The 14,176-nt window shown below is 43.7% G+C and overlaps 1 long non-coding RNA gene across 1 annotated transcript; it reads left to right on the top strand.

Moving 5' to 3' along the window:
- The first annotated feature begins 2,084 nt into the window (after positions 1 to 2,084).
- On the top strand, positions 2,085 to 5,202 carry LOC134935239 (uncharacterized). The gene is made up of 3 exons (XR_010180005.1): positions 2,085 to 2,378; positions 4,150 to 4,634; positions 5,111 to 5,202. It is a non-coding gene; the product is annotated as an uncharacterized LOC134935239 (long non-coding RNA).
- Positions 5,203 to 14,176: the final 8,974 nt, after the last annotated feature.

The raw sequence follows: 14,176 nt of genomic DNA, 5'->3' as shown, positions 1-14,176 counted from the left end.
ATTCTAGAAAGATTACATAGCCACAAAAAGACAACAGATGAATAAGAAAAATCTAAAACAGAAAACAAGGCAAAAAGGTTCAGCCCGCTGTATAAGACCAAAGTCTCTTTTGGGGGAAAAAAAACACCTGCAGCAGATTCTACAGCAATAATTAAATTGGCAGACATAACCGGAAACAGAGAAGTCCAGGAGCAATACTCAGCCATCTCGATCCAGGGTGTCATCCGCCTGAGAGGAGTCGTCATCTGCCTTGGATGCCTCAGAAACATAAGCCTCTGCATCTGCAAGATTTGTAAAGTCCCGGAAAGAATTTCCATCAAACAGGCGTAGTCTTGCAGGGAAGAGCAGAGCAAATTTTTTATTCGCCTTTACCAAACGGGAGCAAAGGGGGGTAAATTCCCGACGTGCCCGGGATACCTCCGCGGAGTAGTCCTGGAAAATGGCCAAACGAGCTCCCTCCCATTGTAAATTCCTATGCCTCCTGGATGCCGTCCATATTGCCTCCTTATGGAGAAAGTTCAGACATTTAAATATAACCACACGTGGTCTGCTATTAGGTGAAGAACGTGGGGGACCCAGTCTCTGGGCTCTCTCGATAACTAAGCCAGTGCATTCATCTTGGATATGCAACAAATCAAGGAGGGACGTTTGTAAAAAAAAAAGAGTCAAATCAGGACCTTTCAGTGACTCAGGGAGCCCCAGCACCCGAAGATTCGATCTCCTCGATCTATTTTCAAGATCGTCAACCTTGTTCAGCAGCTGGAAGTGAGATTTCTGGAGCTCATCATATCTGTGCTTAAGATCCCCAACATCCTGAAAAGTCTCCCCCAGCCTTTGTTCATTTGTAAGAACAGTCTTAGATAACTGCTTGATTTGGGATTTTAGGTCTTTTACTGCCTGCTGCATTTTAGCAGCATGTGCATCCATGATAGGCTCCATGGCATCCCTAACAGCTCTCACTACATCAGCATAAGTCACTGGAGAGGCAGGGGAACAGTCAGGCTCACCTGAGGGAGAAATGTGTTTTGCAGAAGCCTGTTTAATGCTGCCAGCAGCCTGCAGACTCGTTTGTGAGCTAGGTGCGGCGGCCATCTTGGATTCCCCCGGCCGTTTTTCAGACCTTGATCTCTGGGCTTTAGGGGGCATGGGGGAGGACAGAAACCTTTCCATCCAGTCCCCAGCACTTTCCCACAGGTAGTGTGTGCCAGGTGCGGAGAAAAGCCGTGAACGGGAGGCGCTGTGTGCTCCGGTTACCGAGGGTGCAGGAGAGCTGCAGCAATCAGCTTCTCCTCACATGGGCACCGGAACCGGAAGTCTCAGTAAAACACTCTTAATAGTCACTGTTATACCTATACTGGGAATGGTAACAATGTATATCAATTTCACTCTAATGTCTAGACTGTGCAGTAACTAATGGCCGTTACGTTGGTGCACATGAAGTCTCTTTCGAAATAAATCCCTTATGGGTGCAACGCAGTTAGTTAGCTTTTCTTTTTCTATCCTCAAACTTGGTCACTGAATATAATGTAAGCCGTTTCTGCTCCTCTACATGTCAGGCAAGGCTGAATAAATCCCAATATAAGGAAAAACTTGGTAAATGGAATATATCCTGTGCTAATGTACCTGTGATTATCTTCGCTTATCTGTCTTGCCTTGCTAAATAATATCATGAAGATGCTCCTTAGGTATGGAAATTAACGTGAATTATCTCCTTCTTTTGTTATCTGACTATAACTGACGGAGGAGGCTCTCTGGATAATATTCAAGTTATACAGATGATGATGTGAACAACTGGTATGCCTGTTTCTAAGCACTGTTTCTGCGCGGTATCTGAGGTAAGTCTGACTCCAAGCGTAATTAATATAAAAGCTTTCTTTGACTAACTGTTTCCTTTGAACAAAGGGTAATACTGTCCCCTTCAATACTGACTGCTTCTTTAGTAACTAGAAATCCTCAACTATGGGTTGCAAGCAAAGGTAATGCATCATATATGAGATGTCTTTATATATCCCCTTCAGTGTGAGGCCGCAGTTCAGTTAAACAGTCTCTTATGCAGTGCTGCGTTAGTTTTCCTTCAGTGTAAGACCCCTTTTGCATCAGTCTCTATGCGGGCCCACCCCTCGCCACGTATAGGCTGCTTGGGACTGCCTACCGCCCCTTTGTACTGCGGGTTTTACCACTCACTGTTACGGAGCCCGTCCTTCTCCAATCGGGATAGTAGAGCTGTTCTCTGCCGCACCCCAGGGCGTCACCGAGGGTGAGTCTTTCTGCACTCCGCAGCCGCAGCCAGCCTCCTCTGGTCCTCCCACTATATCGGGTGGTTTCACTTTCCCCAAGTTTACCGGGGCCACGCGGACGTCACCGGAGGCAGGGATCAGGTGAGTCTCTTTTCGCCATACAGGGATCTGTGTCAGCCGCGGTTCTCTCTCTATCTGCCCGCTTGACTTGGCACACCAACAGCGCACTCCTCCTTCCTCTACTGCTCGCCTCAGACTCTCCAACGGTCATTTCACGCTCCCTTATATCTTCTCCGTTTAGGGTTCCCGGATCAGTCCCGCTCTTTCTCACTGCACGCGCCGGCCTCTCCTCTTCCAGTCTCGCTCCAAGCATCCCCTACCCCCTGCCAGTGTTTAAGTCCTGAGGCCACGAGCCCATACAACTCCTGGGCTACCAGTTTTCCTGCCCAGCGTATTTACCTTCCGTGGGGGTGTTATACATATTATATAAGTGTCTGCCATGCATTATAAATTCTCAATACCAGTTACCACTACGTGGCATTAAATTTTACAGTAAACCCATGAGCTTAAAGTGTTTCTATAATTTTATTCTAACATAACACACCTAGATATATAGAACTACATATTAGCTTATTTCGCTAATCACTAGGGTACTACATATATGCTTTATTTTTCTCTCAACATATACACAGGTACACACTAATACAACAATACTGGATTGTTTAGCTGAATGGTGAGGCCAAATGTGGTGAGTTAACAACATTTTTGGAACAGTGAGGTTTTTAGCAATGACAGTAGCAAATAGTCGCATATGGGTACGCAAAATGACCAGACAGAATAATGTCAACATACAGTAATATTAATAAAGTTTATCAATAAAGATGACAACATCATAGGTGTCCTCCAATCAACAGTTAGCACACAGTATAAATATTAGCCCCTGTGAATAAAACACCATTGGCACCATGTGAGCTGACACTTTCTCCACGAGGGAGCTGTGACTCCTGACAGCTGTAATGGACCGCCGCGTTGGCCGTACAGGGCCATATGTCCCAAATGCATGGAAGCATGCGGCCTACGTGGAGGTCCGCAGAAGACTGCGGGTGAGGGTCCGCACCAGAGGGACCATAGTCCAACTTGAGTGGTGGTGGTCTGACCTCTGCCGCCGTCAGCCCGAATTGCGCCAGCAAATAAGTGCAAGTGAGTAATCCACACTGCCATTTGTATTTGCATGAGTGTGTTTTTTAGCATTGAAATGTTTAGCAATATTTGCAAATATCATACCAATATTTTTAAAAAGGCATGTAGTGTATGTATATAGACTGTGTGGGAGTGGCCCATGAAGGACACACTGGGGAATGCAGTGGTAGGGGCCCATGTGTAGGGGTGTGGCCAGTCTCCCGAGAGGGTGTAGACAGACATCATTTTGGTTTGGCAATCAAGTTTAGAGTGCATGGACGGTGCCCCTTCATAAATATATACAGTAAACATTCCAACTTCAAGCATGATAATAACAATGCAATGCAGAAAATGCCCATAGTCCTGTGTAGTCTAAGTTTACATATGTATTATGTATAATTCAAGTGCACAGCCTGGAGCATGAGCCCTAGAGGTGTAGGAGGTGGCCCAAGGCAGAGTGGGCCACTGGGGAACTCCTGTGTACTCCTGTGACCCAGTACATTCCTGTATATCTGAGCAATTTTTAAACTGAAATTTAACATTTGTTTTTAAATATGATAAAACACTGTATATCCCATAAGAACAGGTTACAAATGTATATATAAAAAAACACACCATGTTTTCAAAAATATTATATTTATTACACAATGGGACCATATTATTATTTAAAAAAAAAAATAGAAAAATGTATTTAAACAAAAAAATAACAACATTTGTGTTTCTCTCTCCTTAGGCAGAGCACAAAGGCAGGTGGCAGGACCTGCACAAGAAGCTTCCTCCCCCTCTCAACCACCCTCCCCCCATCAATCATCTTCCCCCTCTCAACCACCCTTCCCCCATCAATCTGCCTTCTACTCCTCCTCCTCTCAAGCTGCTGCCCCGCATCAATCAGTCTCCTCCTCCCCCTCTCAACCACCCTCCCCATCAATCTGTCCCCTCCTCCTCTTAACCACCCTCCCCAATCAAAACACCCTTGACATTCCCACACTCTCACAATCAGATCCTCCTTCCCCATCCAAGCTCCAACACCCTTACAAGACCCTACCCCCATCCAAACTACCACCCCCTTTCCAGACCCTTCCCCCATCCAAACTACCACCCCCTTTCAAGACCCTTCCCCCATCCAAAGTTCCACACCCGCTTCTGATGTGGACGAAGGAGTGTGGGCAGCTGAGGCACCGGAGGGAGTTGAGGGTGATTTTCTGGCCTTGGTGGAAAGTAAGTAATTTTTACAATACAAATTTATTTGTAAGTTGTTTTACATTTATAGCCAACAACATGTGTTTTCAAACTGTGTCCCTGCAACTGCTGTGCTAAAACACATTCCAACATTCCCTGTCACAGTTTAGAAGATATTAAGGCATGCTATCACTGAGGCAGGACATGCTTGGATATACAGTTCCACAGCAGATGTAGATCCGCTGACCCTGGACCTAGACCAGAAATGATGACCCTTTGGTACTCCAGATATTGCTGAACTACACATCCCAGCATGCCCTGCTACAGTTTTTGCATGGCCTTTTTTTATAAATTGCAGGCCATGCTAGTATGTATAGTTCAGCAACATCTGGAGGGCCAAAACGGTCACCATCCCTGACCTAGCTAGTGAGCTGTTAAAGTGTGCTTTGTGCCTTGCTTCTATATTGCGTAATGTGTGTAATTAATTTTGTATTATTTACAAACATTCATTACAGATGCTGCGGTTGGAGATCTCAATGTGGAAATGTGGCGACTGGTTTCCAGGATGGAGATACATTGCCGGGGGCTCCTGGATGGAATAATTAGTTTAGGCAAAATGTTAAAATGAAAATGTATCATCAATACACTTTTATTAAATTTTTTGTTAAAACAAATAAAAACGTAATAATCAACATATTGTGTGTTGTGTTGTGTCAAAGGGAAATTACATATATCTACAGATGTATCAGCACTTGTAAAGGGTAACAATGAAAAATTAGTAGATAATCAACTACTAACTGACATTTTAAAATCAAAGGCTGTGACATGACAGTTAGGAGCTGATTGTTTGTTACTTTATCACTCCCCATTTTAACACATTCAAAACAATGAAGCACATATGCTAAATTGTGTAATGTACAGTATGTCAGTCAGGGAATTTAATTTAATACATTTGGGGTATTGAGCAAATAGGTCAACAAATATATTAAAATTATATATTTGTTGCCTTAATTGCTGAATGTTATTGTGCAATTAGGTTGTCAAACTCTTCATTTTGCAGTTTGATCACTTATACCACATCACCACATCACACTGCCAATGCCGGATCCCACCCGGGAATTAGAAACGGGTCCTTCCCGGGTGGGATCCGGCATTGGATACTGCCGCTGGCTTCCCTGATTCGGCAATATGCTGGGCGGGTTGCCATAGTGGCGGGGGGTGGAGCCGGCAGTGGGGGTGGAGGCGGCGCTGGGAGATGAGATCATCTCCGCGCCGCCTCTCCCTGTTGTAGTGAACGGGTCCCGGGTCACATCGCTTTTGTTGCTTACATTGGATGTGGAGAAGGCATTCAACCGCTTACATTGGTTGGATATCTACATGCGGTTCTCTGTAAATTTGGATTCAGCAGTAGGGCATTGTCCTTGCACTGTACTCCAACCCATTGGGTTGTGAATGGAATGCTTTCAACGACCTTCCAGATCACAAATGGTACTCACTAGGCCTGCCCCTTATCTCCCCTAGTTTTCCCCCTCACCATTGAACCTCTGGCTGAGAAACTATGATCCAATGAGTCTATAAAATGCCCCAAACTTTTTGGTAGGTCATATAAGGTCTGCTTATTCGTGGATTACGTTTTCCTTACACTTGTTGATCTGGTTCTGTCATTACAGAGCCTACATGAAGTCCCTATTATAGGTTAAATACCTCCAAAACAGAGGTACTTCCCATCAACTTTCCTCCAAATCTGGTAGAATACTTAAAAGCTCTGTATACATACTGCATGCCTTGCAGGATAGAAAATTAAAATATTTGGGGTCCAGATCACCCCAAAGTGTCTGATCTCATATCAGAAAATTACCCTCCCCTTCTACGTAAGGTCTCACAGCTGCCCTTGAATGGATGATGCAACACGTATCATGGATGGGTCACATTGCGGTTTTGAAAATGCCTAAGCTACTTTATCTGTTTAGAACCATCTCTTTTGTACTCCATAACTACTTACTGACCAATTTCAATGCCATTTTCACTAAATATGCGTGGCGCGGTAAGAAACCAAGGCTAGCTCATAAGACGATGTCCCTTCCTAAATTAGACAGAGGCCTGGCGTTTCCCGACTTGCATTTATATCAAACTGCATGTATCCTTGCCCAGATAGGAGCGCGTACTATTCAGGATGACCCCAAGTTGTGGGTCCAGATAGAATTAGGTATGTTGTTCCCATTTTCCCTAGTTGATATATTGTGGTTGCCATCAGATGAAGGTAAATCTGTGGCCATCAAATCATGTGCGGTGCAGTCTGCTCATAAGGCGTGGCTAGTACTGGTGTCCAAATTGGATAATGTCTCCCTTCCCTCCACTGACCTCACACTGAAGGGTTTATTTTGCCTCATTCCAGATTTGCGGTTCGATTCTTGGCTGTCCTGAGGGATTTCATCTCTCAGTGATGTTTCTGTAGCAGGCTCTCAAATATCATTCAGTGAAATACAATCACAGTTTTCCTTATCACATAAGGATTTTTACACATTTTTACAATTACGACACTTGTTGATGGAGGCCACACAGTCCCCTCATAGAGTATACCCTATGCCTAAATACATTTGAGAATTAAAAAGAATAGAAACACACAGATTTACTGTTTATCGAGGTTAGAATCCACCAATAAGTCACCCAAGTAATAGACCTGGAAAGGACAGTAGAGGGGGTATAACCAGGTGGTCCAACCTTTTAATAGTTCTCAAACTAAGCCAAAATTTCCCTTACAGGTGAAATGGGAAGCTTACCTTGTATGCACTGTATAGGAGAAAGAGTGGAAAATAGTTTTCCAAACCTGTTTCCGACTTTCAAGGTGCATGCACCATATAGAACTCATTTACAACCCATTTACATGCAATGAGGCCTTCTACCCACAATCTCTGTTGGCGCAATTGTGGCGGTGAAATTTGCTTCACATTTTTTGGTCTTTCCCCGCAGTTATCACCTTTGGAACTTGGTATTCACTCTTATTACTAGAGTCCTAGGATTCTATGTGACCCCACACCCAAAGATAGCTATTCTCCATTTATATTATGGTGACCTTTCACCTAGTGAATGGTATATAATGGCCATATTCGCATTACAACAAAACTACTGATTGCCTGTCTCACACCAATAGTACCTACTATAGATGCTATTGAAAACGCAGTCCATTCCCACAATTAATTTTTAAACTGCTGGGGCCATATACTACTCTTCGGCTCCCTGCCACCTAGTGCAATAGTCTCCTTGGAGCAACTATAGACATCTGTCACGTCCACTGGCTGATTCTCCAAATACACCAATCCAAGAATCACCATGCGTGACTACTGGATTACTTTAAACCTGAAACTGCCACCAGCAAGAAGATTTTAGGCCATCTTTGCTTCGGCCTACACACACAATTATTAATACGTCACAAAATGATAGCATGGACCATGAGGCCTTTGGGCATAAGAACACAGACAAGAACTAAAAATTACTAAATTAGATGTTTAATTTCAAGAATATCTTCAGAGCTCCAGTTACATAAAAAGTTACAAAGATTATGACAAATATTAAAGTACACACTGATTAGGATACAATTTCAAATAAACAAAAGAGGATAATAATTCCAGCAGCAGGTAAGCCTTCTGTGTGGAGGGATTTCACAATGTAAGATATATGGTGCATCCCCAGCTCTTGGCTGTTCCCTCAGGAATGAACAACCCAGTGTGGGTGAGAGGGTCAGATATAACCCCCTCACAGCTGTGGCCTCCACCCTTTCCTTAACTCTCTCAATGCTGTGTAACTGGGTAGTGAGAAACCAGATTTACTTTCATTTCACTTTCAACAGCTGTCTTTCTTCTAAGTTTCAAGAGGCCAGGTTTCTTGACCTGTGATGTTCCTCCTAACTATAGTTTATAGCTTCTTAGATAAGTCTAAAGGCCATAAACTAACCTCTGACTTCCCACTATACATCAGTGTCCTCTACTCCTATATCTATGTAACTATGGGTTCACTTAGATGACAGACTGACAACCATGTTGTGTCACAGACTCCATTACAATATACACGTAGACATTACATACAAGTCTTATATTGCTGGATGCAAATTAATGTCCCATTTGCCACAATATCTAAGACCCATTGAGACAGATGATGAAATCCCTTAACTAGATTCGAACACGCTTATGTTTCTGATTTTGTCTGTGTCCAAAGACTCTGTGTACTCTACTTGTAGTCTTTTTTTCTAAGCCTACATCCCCTTTTGTTTAAACACAAGCCGGTAACTTCACAACCTTTTTCATTGATTGACATATCAATTTATCCATTTTGTTTCTTACTGTAGACCTTAGTTCTATGAATGATCTCATGTTAAAATGTATGTACCCTTATGCCTCCTACCCCTCTACCCCTTTTTTCTTTTCTTTACCCCTTCCACTCTTCCTTTACAACTGTAAAACTTTGATAAAAATTTAATACAGGTTGAGTATCCCTTATCCAAAATGCTCGGGACCAGAGGTATTTTGGATGTTGGATTTTTCCGTATTTTGGAATAATTGCATACCATAATGAGATATCATGGTGATGGGACCTAAGTTTAAGCACAGAATACATTTATGTTCCTTATACACACAGCCTGAAGGTCATTTTAGACAATATTTTTTATAACTTTGTGCATTAAACAAAGTGTGTGTACATTCACACAATTCATTTAGGTTTCATATACACCTTATACACACAGCCTGAAGGTCATTTAATACAATATTTTTAATAACTTTGTGTATTAAACAAAGTTTGTGTACATTGAGCCATCAAAAAACAAAGGTTTCACTATCTCACTCTCACTCAAAAAAGCCCGTATTTCGGAATATTCCGTATTTCGGAATATTTGGATATGGGATACTCAACCTGTATATATATTTAAAAAAAATGTCGAGAGACGGCTGGAAGCAGGAAAGCAGAGCTCCTGCTAAAATCATTTAAATCCCCAGCTATAATCATCTCTGCTGTCCCATTCCTGCCCCTGCAGTCCCCCCTGTTGCTCTGGTTACCTGGGCACTTGGTCGCGGAGCCGGGAGACCGTTTTTACGGTCTTTGCGGGTTGGGGCCTGTGCCGGGTGCCGGAGCCGCGGGCTAAATTTTCAGCCAAAGCCCGACAAGAAGCTCCGTAGGCGGTGCGGGAGCCGGAGCGACCTGTGACAGCCGGAACGTGTGGATCCCCTCACCCCTGTGTGCCGCGAGACCGCTGGGACCCCCTCTGTGACAAGGCTGTGCGGTGTCCAAGGCCTGCTGATACCCGGCGCCCGAACGGAGAGGAGACGGAGGGACCCGCGAGGCTGCACTTCCGGTCCTGCGGCAGCGCGGCTCTCTCTCCCTGCCAGACGCAGATTCTCGGGGAGGTGAGGTGACAGTCTCCTCTCTATACCCTTCTCCCCCTGACAATATAAGCTGCTGCAGCTAACAAAGATTGATGAGATCTGTGCAACTGGGGAGTCCTTTGTACACTACAGTTAAAGGGGAAGGCTGGATGAGATCAATTGACACACTGACACCACAGATCTACTAAGCCTCACTTCCCTCCATCCCCAGCTGGTCAGATCCTCTCTCCAAGCTGGCCATCTTCCATCTTCCAGATTACACTGCAGAGAAAAGGGAATATAACATTACTATTGATTCTCAGAAGAGGTGCTGTTTCTCCAGTCTGCTGCCACAAAGTGAATTACATCTACTACCCCCCTCTTGTCGCCACGTATGTGGGAGGTGAAAACGACTAATCCATTACTTACTGATTACTCTTTCGTGGACGTGCTCATACGGTGATGCCGCTGGCCGGATTGCCGCTATAATTGATATATTACACCACTGAATATATTTACCACGCTCTCTAGATCAACCTGCTCGCCCTCCCGCGTGGATTGGCGACATCAAATCTGTATCCCGTTGACAACTTGGTGAACTGCGCCCATCCTCAGTTTGCCCGCAGTTGGCACATTTCACAGCAGTATGTGAACTTGCACCACCCGCAGCTGTGATGTAGAATTCTTCACTCTTGCATGACCTAAGGCATACCATCCCACCTATCCGACCCTCATGAGCTCATAATTACTACTATGGACAAATTTCTAAGTTCTTCTACACCAAAACCACAAAGAAACAGAAGTGGAAATAAACGCGGGGAGCCGTGCCCCGTCTCTCCGCCGCTGTCTTTCAACCCTGACGGTTTAAACGACGAAGTCGAATCATCATCTACCATGGCCCCAAAAGCTCCCCCCCCTCCTCCTTCCTATTTGGAAATAGTGAAAGCAATCAAGGAAACCGTGGAACCGTTACTACAAGCACAGGCGGACAAATTTATGACTGCGGTATCAGACCTTAAATCGGAGCTTGGGTCTATGTCTCGCAGAATCTCCGTGAATGAGAATAGGATTGGAGCCAATTTCAAAGAAATAGAAGATCTCAAGGAACAGGTCGTATCTTTAACATCCTCACGCCAACATATGATGATGAAGATAGACGACCTGGAAAATCGCTCGAGACGTAACAATCTGAGAATTGTGGGCCTTAAAGAATCACTGAAAGGCCCCGATCTTCTAAAGTTTTTACTCTCCGACCTCCCAGGCCTCCTAGGCATACCGGAAGACCTGTCTTCGATGGAGATTGAACGAGCTCATAGATTGGGTCCGCCACGCGACTCTAACCAAACCAGACCCCGCCCGGTTATCTTTAAATGCTTAAACTTTAAACATAAAGAACTGATGTGGTCTGCGGCGCGAAGCCAGGGTCCACTTCACTGGGATGGACAACGGCTATTTCTCTTTCAGGATTATTCCGCAGAAGTCTCTAGAGCCAGAAGAGAAATGTCTCCATTATGCTCTCACCTAGTGAAAAGCGGTATCCGATTTGCCCTCCTTTATCCTGCACGGCTGCGCATTTTCACCCCGCAAGGTCCGAAAGATTTCACTTCAGTGGACTCAGCTAAGGAATTTATGACGGAGCTTGAGGGACCCATGCGGTCACCCTCGGCCTCACACTCGTCTCCTCCAAGCAGAGCTGACGATAACAGTTGAAACTTGATTTCAGGTCTTAGTTCATATTATTATGTGGATCGATATAGTTGATGTTTCTCATCTATTGCGGGGTGGATTTGATTTGATATGATTTGATTTAACTGCTACCGGAATAGTTTAGTTATTACTCCATTCTCTTTATATAAGGGTCATAAAGATGTTTCTAAAGTCCATTCTAGGTATTGCCTGTTGGTTATACTGTTATTCTCTTTCTTTTTATCAATGTTCTACATTGCAGCGAACCCATACAGACAGCGTATACTGATGTATGCTGGTGGGAACGCCCCCATATATCGTTCAGGTCTTAGTTCATATTATTATGTAGATCGATATAGTTGATGTTTCTCATCTATTGCGGGGTGGATTTGATTGGATTTGATTTAACTGCTACCGGGGTAGTTTAGTTATTACTCCATTCTCTTTATATAAGGGTCATAAAGATGTTTCTAAAGTTCATTCTAGGTATTGCCTGTTGGTTATGCTGTTATTCTTTTTCTTTTTATCGATGTTCTACACTGCAGCGAACCCATGCAGACAGTATATATTGATGTATACTGGTGGGAACGCTCCCATATATTGTTCTTATCTTAACCTCTATGTTTACTTTCTTTTCTATTTTCTGACTTCTTCTTGTCTCTTCTCTACTCCTCCTTCCCTGAAGATGCTTAGCTGGTGGGGGTGGGAACAGTCTGTGTCCATGATATTCTGGATTGCTTGTATAAGGAAGCTTATTGTCCCAGGACCTGATAAGGCCCTTATGTGTTCTCCTACTGGTGGTATAAATGTCACAACTTAACATAATATCGTGGAATGTCAGGGGTATTAATTCTCCTATTAAACGGAGACGTATTCTTACCTACTTAAATAAAATAAAAGCGGATGTCTCTATGCTTCAGGAGACACATCTGACCCCCGCTGAACACGCTAAACTCACCATGCTTAGACAAGAAGTTGTAGCTTTTTCTTCATTCACCTCTAAGGCGAGAGGGGTTGCGATCCTTATACGTAAGGGGGTGGCCTTTGATGTACACCATCAGATTATTGACCCTATGGGTAGATACATTGTCCTAGATATAACTTTGGAGGGCACCAGACTGACCTTGTGCAACATTTATGCCCCGGCTGTCTATGATAAATCATTCTATCTAGAAATAACAAATATTCTCCGCCCATATTCGCATACATCCCTCATTGTTGGAGGAGATATGAATATGGTGTCCTCTCTGGTCTTGGACAAGAAGGGTGCCTCGTCTCAGAGGACCCGACTTCCCAAGATCAACTTAGATTACATGTCTGCACAACTGGGACTGATTGATATATGGCGTCTTCATAATCCCGTAGAATTGGAATATACTTACTACTCTTCAACCCATAATTCCTTTTCACGTATTGATTATTTTTTCATTTCCACTGATCTGTCCACCAGGATCATTGAGGCAACTATCAAACCCATAACCATCTCAGACCATGCCCCTATATCGATAGCACTACAGGGTAGACTCACTTTAGGTACTAACTCCCATTGGAGATTCCCTGCTAAGATGGCGGCTTCTCCAGACTTTAAAACTATGCTGACGACATCCTGGGAATCTTACACACTTAATAACTCCACACACACGTCTGATCCCGCATTATTTTGGCAGACAGCCAAAGCTGTCTTACGAGGAGACATAATTGCATACATGGCGAAATATAGACGAGAACAAGACGCCGCATACAGGACGGCACAGTCTGAACTCACTTCCTCATTTAAAAAATTTAAATCCTCACCCACGCTATCTAACAAACAGAAATATAGAGACGCTAAGACTCAATTTGATCACACTCTGACACAAATGGACAATAAATTCCTTATTGCAGGAAAATATAAATTTTTTCAATATGGAGATAAGCCTAGCCGAATGCTCTCCAACCTGCTTAAATGTGATAAGGGGCCCCAACATGTAACTGCTCTGAAAGACCCTTCTTCAGGTATACAATCTGAAGGAAAGGCGATCACAGATATTTTTCACTCCTTTTATACCGATCTTTACTCACACAGTGACATCGAACAACCTACTAAAAACTCCTTTTGGGAAAAAATACAACTGCCTCAGATCTCCCCAGATCAGTCAGACTCTATCATGGCCCCTGTCACTGTCACTGAAGTGACAGAAGCTATTAAAAACCTTAAACCATTGAAAACCCCGGGACCAGATGGTTTATCCGGAGAATTCTTTAAATTGCTCTCTCCTAAAATAGTGGACTCTCTAACGGCCTTTTTTAATTCTATTTTTTCCAACCTTACTATCCCACAGTATTTCAACTCGGCCCTGCTTCGAGTTATACCCAAACCTGGTAGAGACCCGTTACTCCCGTCCTCTTATCGCCCTATCTCCTTGCTTAATGTAGACTACAAACTGTTTACTAAACTGTTGGCAGATCGCCTAAAATTTATCCTGCCTGAAATGATTCATGAAGACCAAACCGGTTTTATCTCAGGCAGACACTCTGTAACCAATATCCGCAAGGTCCTGA

Source organism: Pseudophryne corroboree, chromosome 6, assembly GCF_028390025.1.
Source record: "Pseudophryne corroboree isolate aPseCor3 chromosome 6, aPseCor3.hap2, whole genome shotgun sequence".
Classification (NCBI taxonomy): Eukaryota; Metazoa; Chordata; class Amphibia; order Anura; family Myobatrachidae; genus Pseudophryne; species Pseudophryne corroboree.
Note: the sequence above shows the minus strand (reverse complement) of the source record. Positions and strands in the feature narration are given on the sequence as shown.